Source organism: Triplophysa rosa, linkage group LG4 (genome assembly GCF_024868665.1).
Source record: "Triplophysa rosa linkage group LG4, Trosa_1v2, whole genome shotgun sequence".
Classification (NCBI taxonomy): Eukaryota; Metazoa; Chordata; class Actinopteri; order Cypriniformes; family Nemacheilidae; genus Triplophysa; species Triplophysa rosa.
Genome location: NC_079893.1, coordinates 22,942,214 through 22,952,760, shown reverse-complemented (window position 1 = coordinate 22,952,760; position 10,547 = coordinate 22,942,214). Strand labels below are relative to the sequence as shown.

Here is a 10,547-nt window from a genome sequence, read left to right as displayed (position 1 = left end):
ACATAAACAGGATATACAAGTAGTTACATTTACAAGACGAGACAAAGAACAAAGGAACACAGTGAGTATAAACAGACTCTGGGTGATGAGGGGATTGCTGACAGGTGCACGGATTGCAGACACGGGACAGGTGCCGGAGCATGATGGGAAATGGACTCCAAGGGGGAACACTGGAGAAACCGGCCGAGTAAAACACCAGGAGGCAGACAGTGTACTAGACAGGACTGTGACATCAGTCTAAATTTAAGGTCCTTCAGTTGAATTGAAGCTATTTTTCTTTTAAATTTAAAAGGATAAAATTAGAGATTATGTCCACAGAATCCATATGACCAGAATCCAACCTTCTGTTGTTTAGAACTAGAAAAGCAACAGTGAAAGGTTTATTGCCAATACACTTTTCTATTTTGGAACAACCTGCTATACTTTGCAAATTTTTGGTGAACTGTTACATTTTGTTTGGTGCACAACATGGTGTAAACATGTTATTTGTTAATATATACTGTTAAATATACTGTACAGAACATATACAATAAATGTACATTTATTCAATCAGCAGATGCTTTTATTCAAAGCAAATTACAAATATGAGAGCATTTAACATTTTGTCTAATGAGCTAACGAAGTCTGCAAAGCGATGTTTACATGTAGGACTAAAGTTGAAGCTGGGGAAAGATGAACAACATTGTCTGAACAAACATTGCTAGAACAACATATACAATTAACAATTGTGTATTTTATAAATATCAGATGTCAACCTTTCACTGTCATGTTGACATTAAAAACCTCCCATGTCAAATAAATGAGACTAATCCTACATGTGTCATGTCCTGTGGCTGGCACCTCTGTTAGCCATCTGAGGCCGCCATAGTGCGCTGTGTTTTTGCTTGTTTTGTAGGACTCCATTTCCCATTATGCCTTGTGTCTCGTTATTGTAACTGGTTTCACCTGTGTCTTATTTCATGTTTGTCTCTTCTCTTGTGTATATACTGTATATTGCCCCTTTGTTCAGTTGTGCTTTGTCGATCGTTGTTGTTTGTTATGCCTTGTGTCACCCTGCCGTGTTCCATTGTGGATTATACTCACTTTGTGAATTGATTAAAAGAACTTTACTGCACATGGATCCGCTCGCCTGTTTTCCCTGCTGCTATACAGTACGTGACATAATGATTGACCAATCAATGGATCCAGCAGTTCGATTAGCCTGTCTCAGCCAAGGTAAAAGTTCCCTCGAGGACCATGTACACACTTTCTTGGACATTTCCCATTAATAAAAGTATCCAGACTGTGTATTAATAGAGCTATTTTGTGACAGCCTTCATGATCAGTATCAACGCATAATATCCCGTTATGGTCCTCGAGGGTCCTTGGCTGGATTTATTGACCACTGTTGTCATGTGGCTCTCCCTTCACCATGGGTGAGGCTGAGGAGGAAGCGTCGCCTAAATATTTCTTTGGGGGGCAGTAGACCTCAGGCTCTGCGGGTCATGGAATCAGGTCAGTCGTGGAAGCCTGCATGTCCCACACTGATGCTGGACAGCCCTGTGCTGATGGCTGCTTCTCCAGAGTTTGCTTGCAAGATGGCCGCCAAGCCAGAGTCTCCAGCCGTCACGGCCGCCAAGCCAGAGTCTCCAGCCGTCAAGGCCGCCAAGCCAGAGTCTCCAGCCGTCAAGGCCGCCAAGCCAGAGTCTCCAGCCGTCACGGCCGCCAAGCCAGAGTCTCCAGCCGTCATGGCGCCAAGCCAGAGTCTCCAGCCATCATGGCCGCCAAGCCAGAGTCTCCAACCGTCATGGCCGCCAAGCCAGAGACTCCAGCCGCCATGGCCGCCAAGCCGGTGGTCACAAGTCCGGTGGTCATGGAGGTGTCTGCTCCTGGGGTCCTGTCCTGGGAGTCTGCCCCGCTGGTGATGGTTGCTGCGTTGGTGTGTGTTTGGCCTGTGCATTGCTCTGCCACTCCAGAGCCCGCTGCGAAGATGGCCACCTCGCCTGAGCCCGCTGCCATGATTGCCGCCTCGCCTGAGCCTGCTGCAAAGATCTGATTCTGATTCTGATTCTGATTCTGAAGATGACCGCCACGCCCAGGCTTCCAGCACTGCCTGTCATGCCCAGCCCTGTCCAGCCGGCATCCAGCCCTGTCCAGCCTGCGCCTCCTGTCCAGCCTGCGCCTCCCTGGCCTCAAGACCAACCTGCACCTCCCTGGCCTTCAGACGGCCACCATGGCCCAGGTCCGCCTCTGCACCACGGCCCTAGCCCTGTGCCCCTTCACGGGCCTGGCCCTCCATCCCTCCGCCTGTTCCACCTTCGCTCCTCCACCCTCCTGGACTGTCATATAAGGGCATCTGGAACCCGCCCTTAGAGGGGGGCTATGTCATGTCCTGTGGCTGGCGCCTCTGTTCGCCACCTGAGGGCGCCATAGTGCTCTGTGTTTTTGCTTGTTTTGTAGGACTCCATTTCCCATTATGCCTTGTGTCTCGTTATTGTAACTGGTTTCACCTGTGTCTTATTTCATGTTTGTCTCTTCTCTTGTGTATATATATTGCTCCTTTGTTCAGTTATGCTTTATCGATCGTTTTTGTTTGTTACACCTTGTGTCACCCTGCCGTGTTCCTTGTTTCATTGTGGATTATACTCACTTTGTGAATTGGTTAAAAGAACTTTACTGCACATGAATCCGCTCGCCTGTTTTCCCTGCTGCTATATGTGACATGTCTGTTCCTTCCTTACAGGTATGCAAACATGCTCCTACAAATCTGAAGAACATGTTTTAATCATCTAAATTTGGACAATTTATATATTTAAAAAAATGTTTTAAGAAATTGTTAAAAATATATTGATTATTGATGCTGTTCTTACACAATACAGTTGTTTTAGAGGGTTGACCCAGAAATAAAATATGCCATGATGTTCATTTAAGCAAGAGTTTATTCTTTCTGGAAAACACTCAGTATAAAGGGGGAAAAACAAGCTCAAACAGGATAAAGGTAAATGTGTGCTTTCCATTTGTTTACAACTTTCTTTAGTTTGAGTTATGTTTAATTTTTTAGCTAATGATTTCATTATGATTTAAGTTAATCATTAGTAATGTTATAACATGCAAGAGACAGATGGCATTAGCAGGTTTGACAAAGCAGCAGAAAAACAGTGGCATGAATTAGTTTTGGTAATGTAATTTGAACCATTGCTTTTAATGTCTGTCAAGTTTTAAAAAGCTTTTAATTTCATTCATGAGAGAGAACCTACCACTTGAAACGCGAATTATGTTTTCCTCAGCTTGCCATCTTGCCTGTTGTTCGTAATTTTTTATCAGCTTTTCTTTCGCTTTTTCAAAGGCTTCGCCTTGATGTTCATTCCACAGAGCTTTGATCTCCTTTAGTCTCTGTTCCTCTGTCTCTTTCAGGATATGCCGTTTTTCTTCCTCAATCGCTCTCTCCACCATCTCAAGCGGCTCATTGGTGTAATGCTGACCACCGTTTGCAGTAACCAATTTATCAATCTGGTCCAGCAACCGAACGACCTGATCTGGATTCTTATCTGTGTTGTTAAACACATGAAATCGTCCGCTGGACGTTTTCAACAGACTGAACATTTTTGGATTATCACGCACAAAAGTGTGAATATTTTTTCCGTTTAGTAGGTCACCGTGAGTAAAGATTACTAAAGTGTGCATTGAGACTGCCTCACCAAAAATATTTAGGATAATTCTAACTGCTTCTACATCTTCATCTGTGAATCGGCCCAGTTGAACCACAATGAGAAAGACATGTGGACCTGGAGCAGAGAATAAAGTGCACTGCTTAATTCTGTTGTCAACCTCATTTGTAGTTAAGTTAGTGTGAAACAAACCTGGAGTGTCAATAATAGCTACTTTTCTTCTATTTACTATTGCATGAAATTTTTCACATTGTCCAGTCACGGAGGAGGAGGAGATCTCTGACTTAAAAACTTTTCTCCCCAGGATGGTGTTGCCTGTTGCACTTTTTCCTGCTCCCGTTTTTCCAACCAAAAGAATCCGGAGCTCTTCTCCTGAATAAACATTAGACATTTCTAATTTCATGTACTCTCAAGTCAGTGCATTATCATTTTTATGAAGTTGTGTCAGTTATTGTTATGCTGTGTTTGGAAAGTCATGTTTTACCTAAATCATCCATATCCTCATGTTCATTGAATATCTAAAAATATAACATACCTTTTTTTAAATGTGTAAAAAGTTTATAATAATGTGAAAATTAGAATATGACACGAAATTGTGTTATACACTTAGGGGGGGTTTCCCAGCAGGGTTTAGCTTAAACCGGGGGCCGGTTGCATAAACTGTTTAGACTAGTCTTAGAAGTTAGTCATCTATTTTTTTCTTCAAGAGGTCATACCTTCTTTAAATAAGTTACATAAAAATGTAGATTGGGCTAATTGAAATATAAAAAGTAAGACTGATTAAGACACTGTCTGAACTTTGTGGCTAAATTCATGCAACTGGGCCCAGGACTAGGCCTTAGTTAAATTAGGACATTTAAAAGTAGTATTTGCAAACATGTCTTACAAAAAAATGACTTGTGTGCATTTTAAAACAAAACAATGGCACTGATGTATTTTAACATATGTCAGTGCAAGCTGTTTTTAGTTTAGACAGCTCGAACATTTATTTAAGTCTAGGATTAGTCTTAAGCTCTGTCCAGGAAACCGCCCCATTATTTGCTTATTTAAATAATTTATGCTCGTCTTTATGGTATTCAGACAGAAACAAAGGACTTCAATTATTATTGTGCAAAACAGCTAATCAAGACACATTAAATGAAATCAATAAAAATCATTAAGCCATAATTTAACAAACAACAGACATCGATTACCAAAAGTAAAAATCTACATTTCTAAATACATACCTGGTATATCTTTGCTAAGGCTAATATAGCAAGTACTGAGATACCAAAGTATTGAAACATTGATACATTTGATCGTTGTCTTTTAGAAGTCTCAGATGCCTCCATTTGTGGATACGAAGAACTTAAAACTGACAATATGAAAATATGAATAAAAATGAGGCAAGGTTGTTTTATACAATAAAACTTCAAAAATTCCATTACCCAAATAAAATAAATAATATGAGCATTCAAAACTTAAGACGCTAAATGCAACTTACATTTTAGCTTCTGCTCTCAGTTCTCCTTTATCTTCTATTAGTCTATGTATGTGGGTGTTTTGTCCTCGTAATGTGGTATTGTCCCAGTTATTTAGAGATAATGTCAAGGTTCTTGGCAAAAGACTCCAGGACAAAACTTAAAAATGAAAATAGAACTCAGTGACAGAGCAGGAAAAACAAAGACCAGCTCAAGCAAACATGACACTCTGACACGGAGGAGGAGGAGATAACAAGGGCAGGTGAAACTAAAAAAGGTAAACATTAAACAAAGCTGAAGGAAAAGACAGGTAATCTTTCATTGTTGTTATGTAAAAAAAAAGGGGGCTGTATTTTGAGTATTCTTGATTGAATAGTTCCTTTTTCAGGAAGTAGTAAGAATCTTACTTTCACTTTCAATACATTTGCAGGTGATCCAACCTCCTGAAAGTAACCATGAGTTAACACTCACAGTAAGAAGATAAATACACTTGCTGTGTCTCCAGTTGCTCATTCGTTTACTATTGCATATAATGAAAGATATTTTAGGCTATTACAGCCAGAAGAACTGAGCAAAATTAATGCTGCCTTCGAAACGGGAAAGTAGTAGTCATGGCCATTGAAGGGCTGTTCCAGGCTAATGTGTTCAAAAGTGTGAAGTGCTACATGAAGGAGGTTATGTTCACATAGTAAGTTGCTATGGCAATTAACCTTGGTAAATTGCATAAGTTAGACCATAAAAGGATAGTTTACCCAAAACTAAATGTTGTTTTATCATTTATTCACCCTGTTCACACTGACAATAAAAAGCAATTAATACATGAAAAATGTTGCATACTGTACAGCCCCTTCAAAAGATTTTGTTGTTTTAAAAGCTTCAATCCATAACTTTTTTCTTAAAATGAACAAAAATCATTTATTAAGCAAGTACTTATCAATAGTAACAATAAACAGAGATGGTAGAGAGACAATATTTATACTTTGTAGCTTTAACAAAAATAAATCTGACATTTTGTAATGGATCATAAATCGTAACTTGTTATGGCTATAAGTATTCACATAATTACAGAGCTTGTTCAAATGCAACTTGGCATAAATTTAAATGATTTGGAGCAGCACTAATCACTGTCTATTATCTAAAACATACATATCTTTTATAAACTACAGCGACCTAGCCATTGCTGCCTTCGAAATTAGCTTGTCTAGGCCAAAATATTTTTTTAATTCTTCCTTCAAGTAATTGAGTATTTTCCATATAAAGGAGGTTTCTCGCTCAGCTTGCCATCTTGCCTGCTCCTCATAATCCTTATTTAACTTTTCTTTTGCTTTCTCAAAGAACTCACCTTCAAATTTCGTCCTCAGAACTTCAATCTCATTCAGTCTTCGCTCCTCTGTCTCTTTTAGGATACGTTTCTTCTCTTCTTCAATCACTCTTTCCACCTTCTCAAGCATCTCACTGGTGTAATACTGCCCACCGTTTCCAGTCACCAATTTATCAATCTGGTCCAGCAACTGAACGACCTGATCTGGATTCTTATCTTTGTTGTTAAACACATGGTATCGTCCATTGCAGGTTTTGATGAAACTGACCAGTTTTGCACTGTTACGCGCAAACGTGTGAATGTTTTTATCTTCCAATCGATCTCCATGAGTGAACAAAGCCATGGTGTATGCGGAGGCTTCTTTGCCAAATATTGCTTGGATGATTTGAACTGCTTTTGCTTCTTCTTCTGTAAATCTGCCCAACTGAATCACAACTAAGAACACATGTGGACCAGGAGCAGAGAGAGGAATACAACGTTTGATTCTGTCAATCACCTAATCTGCACTCAAACTGGTGTCAAACAAACCCGGAGAGTCGATGACGGACACTTTTCTTCCATTAACTATTGCATGAAATTTTTCACATTGTGCAGTCACAGAGGAGGAGGAGACCTCAGATTTAAAAACATTTTGTCCCAGGATGGTGTTGCCTGTTGCACTTTTCCCCACCCCTGTTTTTCCAACCAGGAGAATCCGGAGCTCTTCATCTGGATTAAGGACTGTGCATAAACAACAACCCATTTTTATTTCATTTTTTATTTTTTGTCCTGCTAATATTCAGTTTGCATATTTTTAACTAGATGGTACAATGTGCCGTATTAATAAACATCCTGTATTATGTATAACTGTAAATAACAACACATAAATAGACAAACAAACAGACTTTACCTATGTCATCCAACTCATGTTTTTCTTGTTTAAAAATCTAGAGGTGATTACAAAGATGGACAATTATATATTTTTAAATATATAATGTAGAAAATATAAATGATCCGTTTAAAATATAGACATGTGTGAGGTTTTGAATGTTCTATCATCGTGCATTTTTATGCATACCTGAATCCCAATTGCAATGGAGACAATTATACAAAGCACTTGTAGAACAGTCAACAAAGGTGGGAGCCAAAACCTTGAGGACTTTGGTGGTTGTCTGGGAGACTTTTCAATGTTTTCCATTACTATTGAAAAAGTGGGGTCAATATTTTATCATTATTGTATTTCTAGAAAATATAACAGTGTAATGCAATGGTGTTAAAAAAATTGAGCTGTCTACGAAATGTTTGGAGCACAGATCTTAATTACATAGGGCAAACAAAGGTACTAATGGGATGATGATTGAAACACAGGTGAAACTTGAACTAATTAACAGAACAGAAACTAGGTCAAATAGTACAGAACACAATGAAAACATAGAAAGAACCGTTACAATGTAGTTATTTTGGAACAGAAAAAAACGTGCTTCCAAAAATGAACAAAATAGCATTTCTACAACTGGCATTGTAAAGATTTTTGTTTCCATCTGCATACTGCATTAGTTTCAGAAGTGCCTTTTTTCTGTTCCAAAATAACTATTCCTGTGTACAAGTCATTGATGTTGTGTGATGGGTATTTTGGTTCAGAGTCTGCATTTAAGGTTACACCAAAGGTTTATAGCAGGGTTCAGGTCTAGGATTTATGCAGATCAGTCAAGTTCCAAACCATTGCTATAAAAATAGAAGCACTCAGTTCTTTAGAATAGCATTATATACTGTAGCATTAAGATATGTATTGTGAAAAAAAATGCTGAAATGACTAAAATAGGCAGAGTGGGGTACACTAGACGTAAACACATCTTCAAAGCAGCACTGCATGCAGACACTTATGGCAGACGGAGATTGTCTCGTTAGTCGTCAAACCCGTTTTTAAGTTAAGCAAAACCTGTTTTGTTCTGGCGTTCTATTTTAGGTATTTTGTCAGTTCATAAAATAGGCTATAGAGTAGGCAAAATACTGTATTACAAAAAAGGGTTACAAAAAACAGTTTATTTTACAGTTCCCTTGTTACATATGTTACATGTATTTAGTATTTACTCTAAATTATGCATAATTACAAACCAAACCCTAATCCTAACCCTATAATAAGTACATGTAGTTCATCTCATAGTCAGTACTTAAATATATAATTACACTGTAACATGTGCACTGTAAAATAAAGTGTAACCCAAAAAAGATACATTAAAATGTACACAGTGCTTTGTGCAAGGGGAAACAAAATGACAACGCCACACTTTACTGGGATGTAACGATTCACCGTGAGCCGGTTGAAAATCGGTTATAATGAGCGACGATTCAAATAGGTTGAGGCTTGAACTGAATCGCAATACATTTTTTAAACAGCAGGAGCCGCTATTTTCACTGCAAACCTAAACGTGGATGCTGATATTTCTTAAATGCAAAAAAATCCAAGAAAAGCACAGACAGTATTAGATTGTTTATATTAAAGAGACTTTTTCTATTATTAATTTGTTATAAAATTGCAGTTTAGTTTTGTTATTTGAAATAAAACATTATTTTATCATACAAAGAAAGTTTTGTTATTTGAAATAAAACATTATTTTATCATACAAAGAAAGTTTTGTTATTTGAAATAAAACATTATTTTATCATACAAAGAAACGTGAAGCATTTAAGAAATAATGCAAGGGACGTTGTTCATTTCTAATTGGTTTCAACTCATTTTTTCCAAATAAATCGTGAGTAAATCGTGAATAAATCGCATCGTGAGATCAGAATCGTGAATCGCATCGCATCGTGAGCTGAGTGAATCGTTACATCCCTACTGGCGATGGTTTCTCATACTTTGAGTGAATCTGGAACAGCATTCGCTCCTTGTATTTCATAGCACAGCTTTTGTAGATCAGTAAAAACGACCACAGCTTTGACATCAGGAGAAATTTTCTCATTTTAGCAGTGCATATCTATTGACAGTTTCAGTTCTACAGTATGGATAGTGCTAAGCACATTAGGGGTGGTTTTCCAGACAGGGATTAGGTTAGGCAAGACAAAAAAAACTTTTCTGTGTGCATCTTGAGACAAAACAATCGCACCGATATATATTTAAGATATGTCAGTTTAAGTTGTTTTTGATCAACACACCTCTAACATTTAAATTAGTCTGGGACTAGGTTAAAGACTTGTCTGGGAAACCGCCCCATAGCTTTAAGGCCAAAGAACTAAGCTAATTCTCAGAAATTAGTAGCTAAATAAATCTAACATATACACTTTTTTTGTGTAGTTTGGCTTTATCTACCCAAAACTTGATTGCATAATAATTTACAGTGCATGCTTACCCTCAAAAAAAGTTAATAAATACTTTCACCAGTAGCTAGATAGACAATATAGTAATATTAAATAATACTATGGTTTAAAATATAAAAATACTTAATATCATAGAAAATAAATAAAACAAAATAAATACGTTATAGATGTAATAAATGTACAACCCACCTTTCGATGTAGAGCACGTTATAGCTGGCTTAGAAAATGAAACTGCTTTTGTTAAAACAAAAGAACCCCTGTAAGTTTCGTTTTCCTCGCCTGCGTAAAAATAGCTCAGCATCAGCGACACACTTCCAAGGCTTTTCATAGAATGGGTAAATGTGGTGTACACTGCCATCTACAGGACCCAACACTACGCGGCACTGCATATAGACGACGATGTACAGAGCGACGACAGTAATTAAACAAACCATCCAAATGGGGGAATTCACGTAAAAGCACGTTTTGTTCTGTTATTCACTTTCTCAGAATTTTAGGTTTACTATTTTGTCAACTTATTTTGTCCAGTCAGAGAAAATATTACCTGTACAATGGTCTGTTCTCAATGTAATGAATACTTTTCATATCATTATTGAGTTATGGAAAGTTTAATTGTCTTTTCACATATAGCCTAAAATACCATGACCATGTTTATGCATGTTGAACGAACGGTACAAAAATTACAACAATGCGCTTTTCTGTTTCTCAAACTTCAAGAGTGTCTGGAACGGCATTTTCTTCTTTGTGTTGCACAGAAGAGGTTTTGTAGATCATTGAAATCTTCCACACGTACAGCCGCGGCGCTGTGTGTCGCTGTCGAGC

The 10,547-nt window shown here is 38.0% G+C and overlaps 1 pseudogene; it reads right to left on the bottom strand.

The window, feature by feature from the left end:
• Positions 1-3,178: 3,178 nt before the first annotated feature.
• LOC130552422 (GTPase IMAP family member 8-like) lies at positions 3,179-10,457 on the bottom strand (annotated as a pseudogene).
• Between the last annotated feature and the right edge of the window lie 90 nt (positions 10,458-10,547).